This window comes from Neoarius graeffei, chromosome 10 (genome assembly GCF_027579695.1).
Source record: "Neoarius graeffei isolate fNeoGra1 chromosome 10, fNeoGra1.pri, whole genome shotgun sequence".
NCBI lineage: Eukaryota > Metazoa > Chordata > Actinopteri > Siluriformes > Ariidae > Neoarius > Neoarius graeffei.
The window spans coordinates 59,569,811-59,588,229 of NC_083578.1; the positions used below are offsets into that span (position 1 = coordinate 59,569,811).

Sequence of the window (18,419 nt, forward strand, 5' to 3'; positions counted from 1 at the left end):
ACTTGAACACCGCCCCGTTTCATCATATTTCATTTTTTCAGTTAGATCTGTAATTTAATGAAGCAGCTGTAATGTTTTGGCCAACTCTCCAGTAGATTAGGTTCAAACAGCGAGGTATGTTTTGAGAATAATTGCTGTGTTTGTTTCTGCTACTAATTGGCAAAGGCAGGAAAAGACATGTATATGGATATGTATATATACGTATAGGATTTTGTGTTAAGGAAATGTTTTTAATGGTGCTTCTGTGACAACCGTCATCCATTGCCAAGTTTTGCAGCATGACAGTTTTTCGCCTCTACATTCACTACATGGTGCCTTCTCGCTCTCTGTCACACACACACACGCACACACACACACTCCCTGCCTATCGCTTTCTGTCCTTCTCTGGCAGAGTGTATCACCAGAATGCCTCATCGCCCAATTAATGCTCGAGAGAAGTGACTACCCATCATCCCCCCTTGCATGTTGACGTGTCACTGTGGGGCACAAAGAGAGTCATGCGGAGAGAGGAGCTTTTGATGTTAAAAAGTCTCTCACAATGCCATTAGAACCGATCACTACAGGGGCTGCTTATACACAAAGAGGTGGAGAATAATGACACGCTTTAGTTCCTGAAAAGGTGTTTCTTCTGTACAATTCAGTGACATCTGTCATGGCTAAATGCAGACACATTTTTGCAACTGCCTGTAGCCCTAAGCATCTAACGCTGGCTTGGCAACTAGATATTGGTACGAATATGCTCTTAGTTCTTCGAAGCAATATACACACCCACACACTCGTACACATACACAATGCTCTCAATTCATTGTCTGCCTCTGGACTGCATGACTTTTTGATCGAATGTCTCTTTGATAAAAACACACCATGCATTTGCTCACACGCACATACACACTTGCAAGTCTTCACAGGGGATTTGGATGCAGGACCTGTTGGCATCATGCCAGGCTGCAGGCAGAGCACTGGCTTAATGTGACATCCTGATCCCAGGACACTGGCCCTCACATGGAGCCTTATAGAGCAAGGAAGCGATGAAGAGGAATATGACGGAGAAACAGGATTTATAAATGAAGTCAGAGAGGTTAACAAAGAAGGGTTAACAAATCATGCTTAGTTTATGAGAAGCAGAAGATATTGGATTTTGGAAAAGAGATCATGTGGGACAGCAGAATGGCAGAAGGAACTGGAGAATAAATTGGATGGATGAAAAAGAAAGATAGAGAGGTAGGGGACAATGTGCACTGAGAGAGAGAGAGAGCACACGGGGAAACGGAGAGGATAAATATGGAAGAGGGAATCGTGGGAGGGAACTGAAAAGAGAGGACTGATGAGAAGCCCAGAGGCATGAGAAATGGAGGTTGAGGTAGAGAGAAGGACAGAGAAGGTGTGTGTGTGTGTGCGCGCGCACGCACAAGTGGGGAATGTTTGCATACAGAGATCTGTGTAAAAGTTACAGAGGATGAGTGGTTGTATGCACACTATGACCCATATTCATCAAAGTTTTAGGCAGATTTCAGCACACAGCCTGGATATAAACATCTGCGTTTGATTAATGAAACTGTCACGCAGCATCAAAACAAGCTATGGTTTGAGCCAAAATGATGAATCAGCTCTGTGGACACGAGCTCTCACTAGTCTCTGATTATACATGCAAATAACACATCACAACTTATCTTCAAGTAAGAGTCGTCCAAGATCCGAGGAAAAAAGCACACAGAAGAAGGGAAAATATAAAATTCACTGAATCTGTGTTAAAGGTGCTTTATCTGAGTCGGCTGTAAATCAAAGAACTGTGCAAGTGTGCACACTTTAAAAAGCTGAGCGAGGCCATAATCTGCGAAGAAACTGAACTTCACGTGTATGTAATATTAACTGTTTATAATGAGATATTTAAATAATATTGGCTGGCTTTGAGTCGAAGACTCGCTCAGTATCATGCTCGCTGAATGGAATATATCTGATATACCACGAAAAAAGCCAGCCAATATTATTATTATTATTATTATTATTATTATACACATTCGATAGAATAATTATAGATTTTACAAAAAGTTAAGACCGGGGGAACTTAGCAATATTGCATGCTGATTCTGATCGAATGTAATTCAACATTTTGTCAATCCAATGTACAAAGTCAAAGTTCTAACAATGGTACAAGTCCAAAAAGCCTGAACAACAACCCAACTTATATACAAGCTATATACAGGTTGACAGTTTAAGTTCAAAGTAACTTTTGGTAGGAGTTAATTCTTACATTGAAGTTGTTCAAAACAAAAGGGCTTTGCTGAGTGAAGTCCACGAGTGAAGTCCTCTTGTAAAAGTCTCCGTCACTTTTCCTCACCTCCAAGTAGAACTTTGACATTATTTCCACTATTGCTCTCTTTTCCAGTTTTTCAGTGTCCATTGGTATGTTTTTCTCTTATAAATATGCGTGAAGAATATCCAGTGAAGTTTTGGTAGCCTTTCCGGTGTTCAGCGCGTCTTTCTCTCTAAATCCTCCGCTTTTAATGAAACAAACCTTGTGGCCATGCTTGTTTACAAACTGTCAGTCACTCACTAGCATGGAAGTTTTACATCTCCAACGTGTCTCTTTTCCAGTTTTTCGATGTCCGTTGGTATGTTTTTCTCTTGTAAATATGTGTGAAGAATATATAATGAAGTTTTGGTAGCCTTTCGGGTGTTCAGCGCGTCTTTAGTTTCAGTTTTCACTTTATTTATTTAGTGCTTAAACCAAGTACTGGATTAGCCTCGTGTTTTCTCTTTCCCGTCCGACAAAGAAATGATTGTGCACATGTGCAGCAGAAAAGTAATCATTGGATCTTTGCATGAGCTCCGATGTGTGACGGCATGTTGTCTTAACAACATGCAATATTATAACAATTTTGTACGCTCATTTTCTATTGGGGAGAGTGACGTAATACACAGAGGATGTGTGCAATATGATCACAATATTGCATATATGATAACAATAGCAATATGATAACAATATTGCATGCCATCAATAAACCCGCTAGAAGGGAATAGAATACATGTTTGTATTCCATAGAAAAAGTGGCCCGTATGTATAATAATTATTTTTATTTTTTTAGAACTCAAATAGCTCACATTTAACTGAAGTCTGATTTATTGAATTATTTCATTTAAAGGCAGATTTAATACAAGAATTAAGTCCAGCTTGGTGATCAAATTTCCAATCTGAGCAAATAAATCCTTAGTTCATCCACACACAGGAAACCATCCAGCACTTACAAATAGTTTGTAATTATGTATTTGGTTCACCTTCCCGTTTGAGATGATCAATGTTATTGACCATATTTACTGTTATTACTTATCTACTCAGCTATACTTACTGATAATACCGATATTGATTTTGATTATTGAACTACAGATCAAGCATTTTGAGCTTGTTTAATCGTATATGTAACCAGAGATGATTTTGATCGTTTTTCATTGATAAGAAAACCGATGGTGAAATTTGCATATGCTTGTTTTATGATCACATTTGTCTTTATGCAACCTTGATGAATAAAGGACTTTATTCTATCCATATTCACTAGATATGAGCAATCACGTGCTCTGATTGGCTATTCTACTACTAGGATGTCAGCTCATATACTGTAGATGACTTGCAACCACGCGATCAAAATGTGCTACATCATGAGCGTCCGCCATGATGGTGGATATACAAAGCAACTAGGACGGCAGCCGCTGAAAGCGTGTCTGTAAACAATGCTGAATTTTCTCACTGTTACCATGATTTGAACGGTCGAGCGAAGAGTTGATACAAAGAGAAGGTACAGTGGTGCTTGAAAGTTTGTGAACCCTTTAGAATTTTCTATATTTCTGCATAAATATAACCTAAAACATCATCAGAATTTCACACAAGTCCTAAAAGTAAATAAAGAGAACCCAGTTAAACAAATGAGGCAAAAATATTATACTTGGTAATTTATTTATTGAGGAAAATGATCCAATATTACATATCTTTGAGTGGCAAAAGTACAGTATGTGAACCTTTGCTTTCAGTATCTGGTGTGACCCCCTTGTGCAGCAATAACTGCAACTAAACGTTTCCAGTAACTGTTGATCAGTCCTGCACACCGGCTTGGAGGAATTTTAGCCCATTCCTCCATACAGAACAGCTTCAACTCTGGGATGTTGGTGGGTTTCCTCACATGAACTGCTCGCTTCAGGTCCTTCCACAACATTTCAATTGGATTAAGGTCAGAACTTTGACTTGGCCATTCCAAAACATTAACTTTATTCTTCTTTAACCATTCTTTGGTAGAACGACTTGTGTGCTTAGGGTCGTTGTCTTGCTGCATGACCCACCTTCTCTTGAGATTCAGTTCATGGACAGATGTCCTGACATTTTCCTTTAGAATTCGCTGGTATAATTCAGAATTCATTGTTCCATCGATGATGGCAAGCTGTCCTGCCCCTGATACAGCAAAACAGGCCCAAACCATGATACTACCACCACCATGTTTCACAGATGGGATAAGGTTCTTATGCTGGAATGCAGTGTTTTCCTTTCTCCAAAAACGCTTCTCATTTAAACCAAAAAGTTTTATGTTGGTTTCATCCATCCACAAAGCATTTTTCCAATAGCCTTCTGGCTCGTCCACGTGCTCTTTAGCAAACTGCAGACGAGCAGCAGTGTTCTTTTTGGAGAGCAGTGGCTTTCTCCTTGCAACCCTGCCATGCACACCATTGTTGTTCAGTGTTCTCCTGATGGTGGACTCATGAACATTAACATTAGCCAATGTGAGAGAGGCCTTTAGTTGCTTAGAAGTTACCCTGGGGTCCTTTGTGACCTCACCGACTATTACACGCCTTGCTCTTGGAGTGATCTTTGTTGGTCGACCACTCCTGGGGAGGGTAACAATGGTCTTGAATTTCCTCCATTTGTACACAATCTGTCTGACTGTGGATTGGTGGAGTCCAAACTCTTTAGAGATGGTTTTGTAACCTTTTCCAGCCTGATGAGCATCAACAATGCTTTTTCTGAGGTCCTCAGAAATCTCCTTTGTTCATGCCATGATACACTTCCACAAACATGTGTTGTGAAGATCAGACTTTGATAGATCCCTGTTCTTTAAATAAAACAGGGTGCTCACTCACACCTGATTGTCATCCCATTGATTGAAAACACCTGACTCTAATTTCACCTTCAAATTAACTGCTAATCCTAGAGGTTCACATACTTTTGCCACTCACAGATACGTAATATTGGATCATTTTCCTCAATAAATAAATGACCAAGTATAATTTTTTTCTTATTTGTTTAACTGGGTCTCTTTATCTACTTTTTCTGATGATGTTTTAGGTCATATTTATGCAGAAATATAGAAAATTCTAAAGGGTTCACAAAATTTCAAGCACCACTGTAGATATGTGTGGTTTTGACCCATATTATTTTAAAAAGTCAGACTTTTTTGATGATAAGAAGCTTCTACCGACCATCGAGTACCCAGATATCGCGTTCTATCTGGTTTGGCTGCCGAAGAATCAAGTCTGACCTTGGACGAAACATAGCCCATTTTCTGAGTGGGTGCCCAGTCTGGATTGTTTCTATCATATAATTTTGCTGGCACTCCTAGAAGCGAAATATTAATACACGTGTTAAAATGATAACAACGACCAAGTGAACCACGACAAGAGAACGCTCATTTTATAGCAAAATTCTAGCAACACGAAATAAATTTCTTCCATGATATTATTGAGAAAGCTTTTGAATCTCACCTGAGATAAAATGATTACTGCAAACACGAGCTGTTTTGGTTTTAGCCTCGGTTAGATCAGCCCTGCTGATGTTGTTCAGTCGTGCTCGTCTCCTCTCTGTACTAAGCCTCAGAGTTTCCTCGCCCTCTTTCCAAATCACGGACGGAATTCTAACGCTACGTTCACACTGCAAGGCTTAATGCTCAATTCCGATTTTTTTGTGAAATCCGATTTTTTTGTGAGGTCGTTCACATTAACAAATATATGCGACTTGTATGTGATCCTCAGTATGAACGAAAAGCGACCTAAAAGTGTTCCGCATGCGCATTGCAGGATACGACGACGTCACACGCAGTGAGCATGGCCAGTGTTTACGGAAGTAAAACCTCCCGGTTGCGGTATGACCCATCCAATCTAGCTTGAATAGCTGCATCCCCCCAAATGGAAATCAGCTCCCTAACCTCTGCGTCCTTCCATTGAGAAGATTCAGAACCTTCACAGCCCGAAGCGTCCCTCGCATTGATGTCACCGTGCACCTCAATAAACCGAATGGTAATTAGTCTTTTGATTTTTCTGTGAGGTTTGCCTTATGTAAAGTGGGGGGGACCGAACGAAGTGAATTTAAATCTGGGAGTCCCACCCTCTATCTGCGCCCGTGATTATGTGCCATGTTGTTGTAACTTTTTTTGAGAGACCCGCCGCCTACTTCAGCGCAGAATAGTGACGTTTGTGGCTTGCTGATGATGTGTAAGTCGGATGAATGCGACCTGGCGGTTCAGACTGAAGTCGCATATGAAAAGAGCGGATAGGAATCGGAATTAGGACCACATATCCAAACGGCCTGGGTCGGATTTGAAAAAATCGGATCTGTGTCGTTCATATTGTCAATAAAAGATCGGATACAGGTCACATATGGGCGAAAAGATCGGATTTGAGTCACTTCAGCCTGCAGTGTGAACGTAGCCTAAAAAGTCAGAACATGCCACGGTCACGAGTACTGTTGTGACCACAACCATATACAGCACAAAGATATGGCATAGCTAAAAGAACACTTAAAGTAGTGGAAAAACAAAGAAAGTTGCGCACGTGTGACTATGGTTTGTATGGAATGTTGCTTGACCTCGCATTCGTATATCCACCAACAAGGCCGACATTCAGGTTTCTATTTTGCTTTAACATCACTTGCTCGTCAAGGATACCATGAGTTGAGAAAAACAAAATGGCGGAGCACATTGCTGAACCAACCGAAGACGAAATAAAAACTCTATTTGAAAACAAAACCCCAAAAAATACAAAAAAGCAACAAAACATATAATGAAAGAATTTGATAGTAAGAATGCATCGTTTTTATTTTTCAAGAATGGTTATTATAGCATTTTTCACAAATTGCTATTGTCAACTTTAAGCATTTAAATTAAAATTTGTTGAATCTTGAAAATTACAGAACTGAAATGTCCAAGGAAGAATGAAATGAATGTCTAAAGTTGTTCTATACTTCGGCACGACGGCAAGACGGCACTTTCTACAAAAAGAACAACACTGAAGCCAATTCGTGCAGCCATCGAATGGTTTTTAAGAAGTCCGCCTAAGCAGAAATGATTTTGTCAGACGTTTAGTGTAAAGTTTTTTGTTTATCGAATTTGCAAAAAATAAAAATAAAAATGCACTGTTTCTCATCATACATGGCTTACGTGCCTCGTCAGCTATCGGCTCATGTATGACTCAATTTCATGGAATAATTGTTACATTTACAATATGTATTTGCAATGTACTGTTAGCTGTGTGTGTGTTTAATTATGAGCATGGTCTGAGTGGAGGCATTGTGTGCGAAGGTGACAGTGGAACAGATCCCTGTTCTGAGAAATGGGATAGGCTTGTGTAGTTGCCAGAGTATTATTAGCCTGTGCGGTTGCTGTGTTTAGCCGAGCAAAGGGAAGCCCCCCAGAGCATGCAGGCACCTGACGCCAGCAACCTGCTCTGGTATGGCGCGCACACACGCGCGCACACACACACACACACACACACACACATACACACACACAGACACAAAGATGCGCATGCCAAGCTTCAGCTGGTGTCATCCAGCTCCAGTCTGAATCAGTGTAGGTTTATTTGTAACCAAGTAACTAAGCAATGTCAGAAACTTGCACTAGGTTTACATATCCCTCCAACTCCCGTAGTCTTCTAATGGACAGATTGAGATATAGCAGGCATGGTGTCTCTTCCTGGAATGAAGCCCTTTTCCCAGATTGCCTGACGCCACAGGACTGATAGTGACGCTCCCTTGGAAATGTGGGAAACAGCTTTGGAAAGTAGAAAGACATGCATATGCTCAATAACTGGAAAAACGAGCAGGATTAATAGCTGGGAGTTCAGAAATAGCCTTATGGGAAAGGTTTTTTTTTTTCTCTCTCTTCTGATGAATCTTCTAATGTCAGAACTCTAGTCTTCTAGCTTTATCACAGTGGTTTGGATGAGAACAGAGGGATAGTAATGAATTAAAATGCATGTTACAGCACAGTTGCTGAAAGTACAGCAGCTTTAGCTCTTCAACAAGGAAGAAGAAGAATGACAAGACAGTGATCAGTTGAAACTGAGCTCGAACTCTGATGTTATATCTTGTCTAAACCTTATCAATGTCTCTGAATGGAACGATGGGCTGTTCTTTGTGCTTCATTTGCAGTGAGTTAATGCTAAGATTAAAATTATCCAGCAAAGTGTTTTCTGAACATATTGTAACCAGATATTTGGACGGCCAGTTTGTTTCCATAATTGGGAACGAGAGAGTGAAACTGCAACAGTCATAATAGGTCACTGTGAATGGCCTGTTTTGCATTGTTTCCCAGGAGAAACTCTGAGGAATCGTATACAAATCTAACCCTTTACTGTGGCCTTCTTGTAAAATATGCTTTGGAAGACACTGCCCTTTTAAAGTTAAGTATTTAGACTTATTTTATGATATCAAACCATACTTTTAGTCATTATAAGGTCATCCAAGGTCTAAAATTGGTACTCAAAGACTAAAACCTGTCAGAGCTGTAAAAAATATAAACTTATGTGGACTTTCATGGCATTTTATGCCATATTTCCATGTGTTCTGGCCCACAGCCAGCTCTAGTGGCCAGCAGCCACTAATTCAACTCCAAGTGCTTGTATGGTTTCATAAATATTACAGATTAGTGTTAGATTGCTAATCATCACACCACAAGGTCTCGCTAATTTCTTATTCCTTATGTGGGCCTGTTAAATCTGAGGAAAGCATGAAGAGAAATAATACAGATTTCTAATATATTGATTGTATCCAGGTGGCACGGTGGTGTAGTGGTTAGCGCTGTCGCCTCACAGCAAGAAGGTTCTGGGTTCGAGTCCAGTGGCCAACGGGGGCCTTTCTGTGTGGAGTTTGCATGTTCTTCCCATGTCTGCGTGGGTTTCCTCGGGGTGCTCCGGTTTCCCCCAAAGACATGCGGGTTAGGCTAATTGGTGACTCTAAACTGACCGTAAGTGTGAATGTTTGTTTGTCTATGTGTCAACCCTGCGATGACCTGGTGACTTGTCCAGGGTGTACCCCGCCTCTCGCCCATAGTCAGCTGGGATAGGCTCCGGCTTACCTGCGACCCTGTAGAACAGGATAAGCGGCTAGAGATAATGGATGGATGTTTGTATCCAGGTGACACGGTGGTGTAGTGGTTAGCACTGTCGCCTCACAGCAAGAAGGTTCTGGGTTCAAGTCCAGTGGCTGACAGGGGCCTTTCTGTGTGGAGTTTGCATGTTCTTCCCGTGTCTGCGTGGGTTTCCTCTGGGTGCTCCGGTTTCCCCCAAAGACATGCAGGTTAGGTTAATTGGTGGCTGTAAATTGACCGTAGTTGTGAGTGTGAATGGTTGTTTGTCTCTATGGCTACGTTCACACTGCAGGCTGAAGTGACTCAAATCCGATCTTTTCGCCCATATGTGACCTGTATCCGATCTTTTATTGACAATATGAACGACACAGAGCCGATTTTTTCAAATCCGACCCAGGCCGTTTGGATATGTGGTGCTAATTCCGATTCCTATCCGCTCTTTTCATATGCGACTTCAGTCTGAACCGCCAGGTCGCATTCATCCGACTTACACGTCATCAACAAGCCACAAACGTCACTATTCTGCGCTGAAGTAGGCGGCAGGTCTCTCAAAAAAGTTACAACAACATGGCGCATAATCACGGGCGCAGATAGAGGGTGGGACGAGTCATATTTAAATTCACCTCGTTCGGTCCCCCCCACTTATAGGGAGGAAAAAACGTCTATGCTGTCTTTCTTTGCATAAGGCAAACCTCACGGAAAAATCAAAAGACTAATTACCATTCGGTTTATTGAGGTGCACGGCAGTGTATACATAGTTGCAACAACTCACATAAAACAAAACAAAGACTGATATTCGGTTGGTTGAGCTGCGCAGACTGCACAGGTTGCGAGCTCGAGCTTGGTTGCTATGGTTACTAACAACAAGTTTGACAGGCATATCGGGGTTGGGGTTGGTTTGCTGTCAGCTTTGTCCCCCCCCAGTTTTTTGTCCCCCCCAGTTCAAAAAACGTATCTGCGCCCCTGCGCATGACATCAATGCGAGGGACGCTTCGGGCTGTGAAGGTTCTGAATCTTCTCAATGGAAGGACGCAAAGGTTAGGGAGCTGATTTCCATTTGGGGGGATGCAGCTATTCAAGCTAGATTGGATGAGTCATACCGCAACCGGGCGGTTTTACTTCCGTAAACACTGGCCATGCTCACTGCGTGTGACGTCGTCGTATCCTGCAGTGCGCATGCGGAACACTTTTAGGTCGCTTTTCGTTCATACTGAGGATCACATACAAGTCACATATATTTGTTAATGTGAACGACCTCACAAAAAAATCGGATTTCACAAAAAAATCGGAATTGAGCATTAAGCCTTGCAGTGTGAACGTAGCGTATGTCTCAGCCCTGCAATGATCTGCCGACTTGTCCAGGGTGTACCCCGCCCCCGTCTCTCGCCCATAGTCAGCTGGGATAGGCTCCAGCTTGCCCACGGCCCTGCTCAGGATAAGCGGTTACGGATAATGGATGGATGGATGTTTGTATCCCCAAGAGAGAAATTTTAGTAATGATATGAGACCTAAGAGACTGCTTTAATGGCATCCTTTCCTGATAAACTGCTGAACTGGTTGGTACAGTCTCCAGTGAAACAGCTGTAAAGACGGGTCAGCAGCTGGAGTTTAGGCTAGGCTCAACTTAGCATTTACCAAAAGAAACATACAGACATGGACTGTTTTCTGCACTTTTTAAACAGTCAGAATCTGCTTTCTGACCTGGTTGAACTGTAGACATAGCAGTGAACATGTTTCCTTTCCTGCTGAAAAGCAGATTATAATGTCAGATTCGGGGACTGTTACAGATCGCTTTCTCTTTATAATAATGTAAATAATCGGCCGTGGGTTTGCTAAGGTTAGGACTATAAACCATAATTTCCTTAATAAATATAATATCATACAGTATCTCCACCATAAATAAACTGAAGTATTTAGGCTTTTCAGACTCCCTGGTACATTACAGGCAGCAGTGGGGTTTTTAATTATATGGAAACCTCCCTGCCCTATAATTCACCCAATCCTTGAAGTGTGGACAGTCTATTACTTCGTATTAAGGCAGATTTTGTTTTGGTCACATATTCAGTACATTGAATTGCAAGTTCATTGGCAATTTACTAAATAAATCTATTATAAATAGATTTTGACAGCAGCCCATCTGTTGCTATGGAGAATTTCGAAGCCCCCTTCTATCCAGTCCATCAGTGGAAGTGAACCACAATCGGACTACTGCTGGCAAGTTTGATTTAGGTGGTGGACCACTCTTGGCCTGTCAGTGGTGGTCCTGAGGTGGTCCCTTTCCATTGGTGGATGGAGTAAATGGAAGGAAATGTGAACGATAACAAGTGGTTATTATTGTCACCAATTGTATGCGCCTATAGGTGTTCTTAATAAATGCATTGTAGTGCCCTAGTGGACATGCCATTAAAAGCTTGACTCAAGTGGCACATGGTACTTGAATTCTAGGGACATAATAAGCTTTAATGACCTACTTTGCAAAAGCTCTACACAGTTTGTCACGTGTTGCACATTATTAGAATTAACAATTTAGTCCAGTCTAAAAGCGTGTGTGTGTGTGTGTGTGTGTGAGAGAGAGAGAGAGAGAGAGAGCGCTAATTGTGTACACCATGTGACTGTGTGAAGAGGGCTATTAGCAGGGCATATTTTTGTAAGAATTTTAAAGTAGCAAGTTAAAACATGCATGTCAGTTGCTCTCCAAATTATGAGTGACAGATTTGACTCATGGGACATAAATCCAGATAACGAAAGAGCATGTGTGCTACATGGAATTAGACATAAATGTAAAGAAACACCGAATGCTATGTGAGAAGAAGGTCTGCTTTATGCCTTGGAGCGCATCCCTCCACCCTGCCCCAGAAATGAGTCACCTCCAGCTGGCTATTTCAGTTCCAGGTGAAGAACATTTCCTGTAATTATAACCCCAAATACACTCTTGGCTCTCAGGGGTAATATACACGGTCACTAAATGTATATCTAATCAGTGTTATCATACCAGGTTCAATATTTAATATTACGTCTTATTCTCATCCAAACACTGCATTTAAACTAGTCCTGTCTTTGTTCTCATGTTGAGTTCTTTAGCTTCCAACTTCTGCCTAAAGAGAGAGAGAGAGAGAGAGAGAGAGAGTGGAAAATGTGACCACTTTTTGTTCTCCATAAATGAATCGCATTACACCAGCTTTTGGCTGGTGGATTTAACCCTGGCACCAGTTAGTACACACACACACACACACACACACACACACACACACTAATAGTCATCTTCGTCAAGACCAGTTGGCAAATATTTCAATAATCAGATTCAGAAACATGGCTCCCCTCAAACCCTCTCTTTGCTGTTACTTAATATGTATCTGTTACTAGATCTATAATAGATAATGCGCTATTTTCCCATTGCGCATAGACAGGTATGTACATACAATCTGCTCCATATGGTTTTGGCCAGTGGGCTTTATTTCAGGTCAGATCTGCTTACCTTTATGCCAATTAAGCCTGCAAGGCTTTCACTCTTAGCCTACTTTCTTTCATCACCCATCACACACTGGAACTCTGAACTGAACCAACGTTTCTTAATGGCTGATGAATTGTGCCAAATCAGCAGAAAAATAGTGCACCCATGATGTCATTTCTTCTGTTGTGCTCATATGACTTTAACTTTACACACACACACACACACACACACACACACACACACACACACACACACACGTTTGCCTTAGTATTCTTGGAAGTACCTTCCATAATTACCTCCACCAACTGTGTTGGAGGAGGTTATGTTTTTGCCTCCGTTTGTTTGTCTTTTCCCAACTTAACTCAAAAAGTACTGAATGGAGTTTGATAAAATTTTGAGGAAAGGTGAGCCATGAGCCAAGGAACAATTAATGAGATTTTGATGCAAATCCGTATATGTATGTGGATCCAGGTTTGTTTGTTTTTTGTCTGGTCTCAATGTAACTCAAAAAGTAGTGAACAGATTTGGATGAAATTTGGTGTACAGCTTTAGTATTTTCCTAGGTTCAAGTGAATTGATTTTGGTGTTGATAATATGTGGCTTGGTGGAGGTTTGCACTCTACTGAGTGCCCTTCGAGCTATGAGTCTTATGTCTCCACCTAAACGTAACTCTAACCATGGGCGCTGCCAGGGGGGGAAAGGTTAGAACAATTCTAGGGACCCAGCACTGCCATGGGGCCCTTTAAGGGGCTGATAATATGCTTTTTAATGATTTTAATAAGACTTTTGAAATAACAACAATGCAATATTCCATCTGGTAAAATGAGCTAATTGAACAAGGTTGTCTATTTCTTGAGTTCTTCAACATATTGTCATTTAACCCTCCCCCTTTTGCGAAATGGTACGGTCCAGTTCTGGTAGAAGCGCGATGCGTTAAATCTGTGTGCTGATCAGTGCAACGCTACTTGCTGCTGTGTCGCGGTGCAGCAGCCAGCCAGCCAGCCAGCAGTGGAGTGCGTACAGTCTATGATCGCTAAATATGAAGAGTGGCTGTCAAAAACGTAAAGAAAGGCAGCTGAAAGCTGAGAGGGACCGGAGAGGCAGGCAACTGGTCACTCAGTTTTTCCCAAAGAAAGGTAGCTATCGCTCACATGTGTGTTCAAAATATTAGCGAATGGTAAATGAACAGTATGAACGTGGTTGGATTAGCCTATCAAGAGAACACTTTTACAGTTTGTACAGTGACATTTTTCCATTTTAATAACTGAACTGACTTGTGTGATAAACAAGATGAAATATTACGTTATGCTGGTGCTAATAACTAGTGCTAATAACCAGTTTCATAACTAATGGGGTGCCCTAAATATGCACAGATTCAGCCTCAGGGGGACCTCCGCCCTACCAAACCACTGAACCCCCCTTTGGAGAAGGAGGTAAGCAGCAATACAACCCATAAATGCTTTAGGATTGCTGCTTTTGTTGAAAGTTGGGGGGTCCAAAATTCTAATCTTTCATGGGGCCCAAAATTTCTGGCAGCGCCCCTGCTCTAACCTTATAGAAAATGATTTTTTTTTAAAACATGGGCCCTATTTTCCCACATCTTTGGGTCCAAATATTTACTAGAGACAAAAAGATTGAGTTAGAACGCTGCAACCGGCAACCACAAAATGGCTATACAATGTAATCCTGTCCGGCAAACATTCGCTTCTAAGTAAACTGCACAGGTTCATAATGTTATTATATAAGTGTCTGTACATTTCCTTAACAAATGTCCCCCCAGAAAATCAAAACTGTTAGATATTGCTTCCTTATGGGCATGTGTGGTAACCATCAGGATGTAAAACATTACTGTAGCTACTTAATACTATGTCCACACTTAACCATCTAACCCTAATGAAATTCTCAAATGCTTAAATGACTAAATTGTGTGTAAAAATAGATCAGAGTTGTCATAAGAAGGGTCAGGCACTGTGACTTATCTGAGTTCAGAGGCCACAGAAAGTCAGCCAGTCCAATAACATTTCCATTCTCGAAATCTACATGAGTAGTCACATGCTTTGTACTTGTTTGACTGTGTATGCAGCAGACGAAGAGATGTCAAAGTATGGATTAAAGGAATGATGTCAGACTGGTGTCATTGAGTCAGGTAAATGAGAAAAGGAAAATGAATATGCATTTAAGAAAAATGTGTACAGGTACAGATGCATATTAAACACAGATTGCATGTTTAGCAAACAAAATTGCTTGTTTTTCATATAATAGTAGCAAAGAAATGACACATTACCAGAGAATGAAATGAACAAATTTCAGTCACTCCTGGTTAAGGGATTCTAAATGATGTTCATGATATCTTCTCTTAGTTACAGGTCTTGGTAAATATATATACAGAACTGGGCGGTTTGGCTTGTTCTTTGAAGGCTGACCTTCTGCCCTTCCCTTGCCCAAAGATAGTGGATTTTGTGGTTAAGGCCAGTTGGACAGGGATAAGAAGAGGGCTCTGAGAATAGCACGATGGCGTCAGGAATGCCGGGAGTGCCAGTAAGATTGTGAACATGGCTGGAGGATCACCCATATAGTTGCCAGAGGGAGACACACACACACACACACACACACACACACACACACACACCATCAGCAGACTTTGCCATCTAGTTAGACCACAAAGAAAAGCATCAGACACACAGTCAGAAGCTTGCACACATACACACTCATGTACAGTGCCAGTCAAGAGACATCAAAACTATGAAATAACATCAAAAATATATGGAATTATGTGGTAAACAAAAAAAGTGTACAAAAAACAGAATACGTTTCATATTTTAGATTCTTCAAAGTAGCCAGCATTTCCCTTGATGACGCTTTGTACACTATTGGCATTATCTTAACCAGCTTCATGAGGTAGTCACCTGGAATGCTTTTCAGTTAACAGGTGCCTCGTCAAAAGTTCATCCATCCATCCATTATCCGTAACTGCTTATACAGTGCAGGGTCATGGGCAAGTTGGAGCCTATCCCAGCTGACTATGGGTGAGAGGCGGGATACACCCTGGACAAGTCGCCAGATCACAGAGCTGACACATAGAGAAAAACAACCATTCACACCTACGGTCAATTTAGAGCCACCAATTAGCCTAAACTGCATGTCTTTGGACTGTGGGGGAAACCAGAGCACCCAGAGGAAACCCACATAGACATTGGGAGAACATGCAAACTCCACACAGAAAGGCCCTCGCCGGCCGCTGGGCTCAAACCCAGGACCTTCTTGCTGTGAGGTGACAGTGCTAACCACTACACCACTGTGCCGCCCCCTGTCATGAATTATTAGAGGAAAATGTAGTGTAAGTGAAGTGTTTGTGTTTTATATTTCAACTCACTTATTCCCATTTAAATCCATCCAAATGAGTTCCTCATCAAAAGTTAATTCGTGCAATTCATTACCATCTTAATGTGTTTGAGGTCAAACAGTAAACAGCAAATAATAAAAATAGAGTAAATAGCTCTATTCCACAACTGTAGTAATCCATATGATGTCAAGAACTGCTCAACTAAGTAAAGAGAAATGACATCCATCATTACTTTAAGACATGAAGTGTATTTTCATCTCATTATCTCTAGCCGCTTTATCCTGTTCTACAGGGTCGCAGGCAAGCTGGAGCCTATCCCAGCTGACTACGGGCGAAAGGCGGGGTACACCCTGGACAAGTCGCCAGGTCATCACAGGGCTGACACATAGACACAGACAACCATTCACACTCACATTCACACCTACGGTCAATTTAGAGTCACCAGTTAACCTAACCTGCATGTCTTTGGACTGTGGGGGAAACCGGAGCACCCGGAGGAAACCCACGCGGACAACATGCAAACTCCGCACAGAAAGGCCCTCACCGGCCACGGGGCTCGAACCCGGACCTTCTTGCTGTGAGGCAACAGCGCTAACCACTACACCACCATCCCGCCTGAAGTGAATTTTAATTAATAATATTAAAGAAGCCCTGTGATGACCTGGCGACTTGTCCAGGGTGTACCCCGCCTTTTGCCCATAGTCAGCTGGGATAGGCTCCAGCTTGCCTGCGACCCTGTAGAACAGGATAAAGCGGCTAGAGATAATGAGATGAGATGAGATATTAAAGAAAAAACATTGAATTAGAAGGTGTGTCCAAACTTTTGACTGGTACTGTAGTTCTTCAAGGATGTGAGATTTTAAATGGCACTGGCATTGTAAACTAGATTATTATACACGTTGTACATACACAGTATGCTGATAATAAAATACTGTATATAATGTAGAGAATTTCAGTGCCTTTTGTTAATAAAGTAAAAAAATCGCCTCAATTAGGCTGTAGCTCATACCGGCCACTGTTGTTGTGTGTGAGTTTGAAATTTCAGACGCCCATAAAATCATAAATATGACAGGTGGCGCCACATCTTGACAACTTTTATGCACACCCACCTGGGGAACATTGTATGTGAGTTTGATCGAAATCTGATTAATCCTGTAGGAAGAGTAACGATTTTTGTAAATTGTGGACGGAAGACGACGACGAACGATGCATGATCGCATAAGCTCATCTGGCTAAAAAAAAGTAGGGATGTCACATTGTTGACAATCACAACACTTAAGAACATAAAGACTACGATAAATGATCGATGCACAGTTGTTCACTTGCATGTTCCACCTGAGGCGTAACAAATCCACCTCCTGCACTATGACTAGCTAGTAGTTTTTATTCACAGTCGATGCTAATTGGATGTCTCACACCAAAGAGGGTAACCTGAGGAGTATTGCATATTATGTTGAGGGTTTTTTTAATCCTACCCATATACTGTACATATACTTTGCTGCATGTTTTTATCACCAACAGTTTTGTGGTATTATGGTCACTGTGACAGTACTGACCTACAGCTACAGTTGTGGTCAGAAGTTTACATACAGTGCCATGAATGTCATCTTGGATATGAACGTCATAGCAATATTTGGGCTTTCAGTGATTTCTCTGAACTGTTCTTTTTCTGTAGCAGAATGATTGTACAGCATACATCTTTAACTTAAAAAAAAAACAAACACTAGAATTTGGTGCACAAGTTTTAATTTTCTTTGGGTTTTCTGAAATCAACACAGGGTCAAAATTATACATACAGGGTCAAAACTATACATACAGCACACCTAATATTTGGGCAAAATGTCTCTTCGCAAGATTCACCTTGACCAAACACTTTTGTTTACCATGAACAAGCTTCTGGCAGAATTCTGGTTGGATATTTCATGAGTCTTCATGGTAGAATTGGTAGAGTTCAATTATTATTATTATTATTTTCTTGGTATGGACTTGACTTATAAGCACGGTCCATATATTTTCAATAGGGTTGGAGTCAGGACTTGTTTTAAGCTTAATGTTAGCCTGTTTTATCCTCCACAACCAGCTCTGATGCGTGTTTGGGTTCATTGTCCTGTTGTAACTCCCAAGTCCCAAGTTGTGTTCAAGTTACTGATGGTTTATCCTGAAGAATTCTGAGGTAGTCCTTCTTCTTCATTATCTCATTTCACATCCACTTTGTGCAATGAACCAGTTCCACTGGCAGCAAAACAGCCCCAGAGCATGATGATCCTACCACCACAACCAGTTG

At 41.3% G+C, this 18,419-nt stretch overlaps 1 protein-coding gene across 2 annotated transcripts in view; it reads left to right on the forward strand.

The window, feature by feature from the left end:
* The window catches only part of sema3gb (sema domain, immunoglobulin domain (Ig), short basic domain, secreted, (semaphorin) 3Gb), an 81,202-nt gene that overhangs the window by 31,270 nt on the left and 31,513 nt on the right, over positions 1 to 18,419 (forward strand). The gene's annotated exons all lie outside the window — the stretch shown is intronic.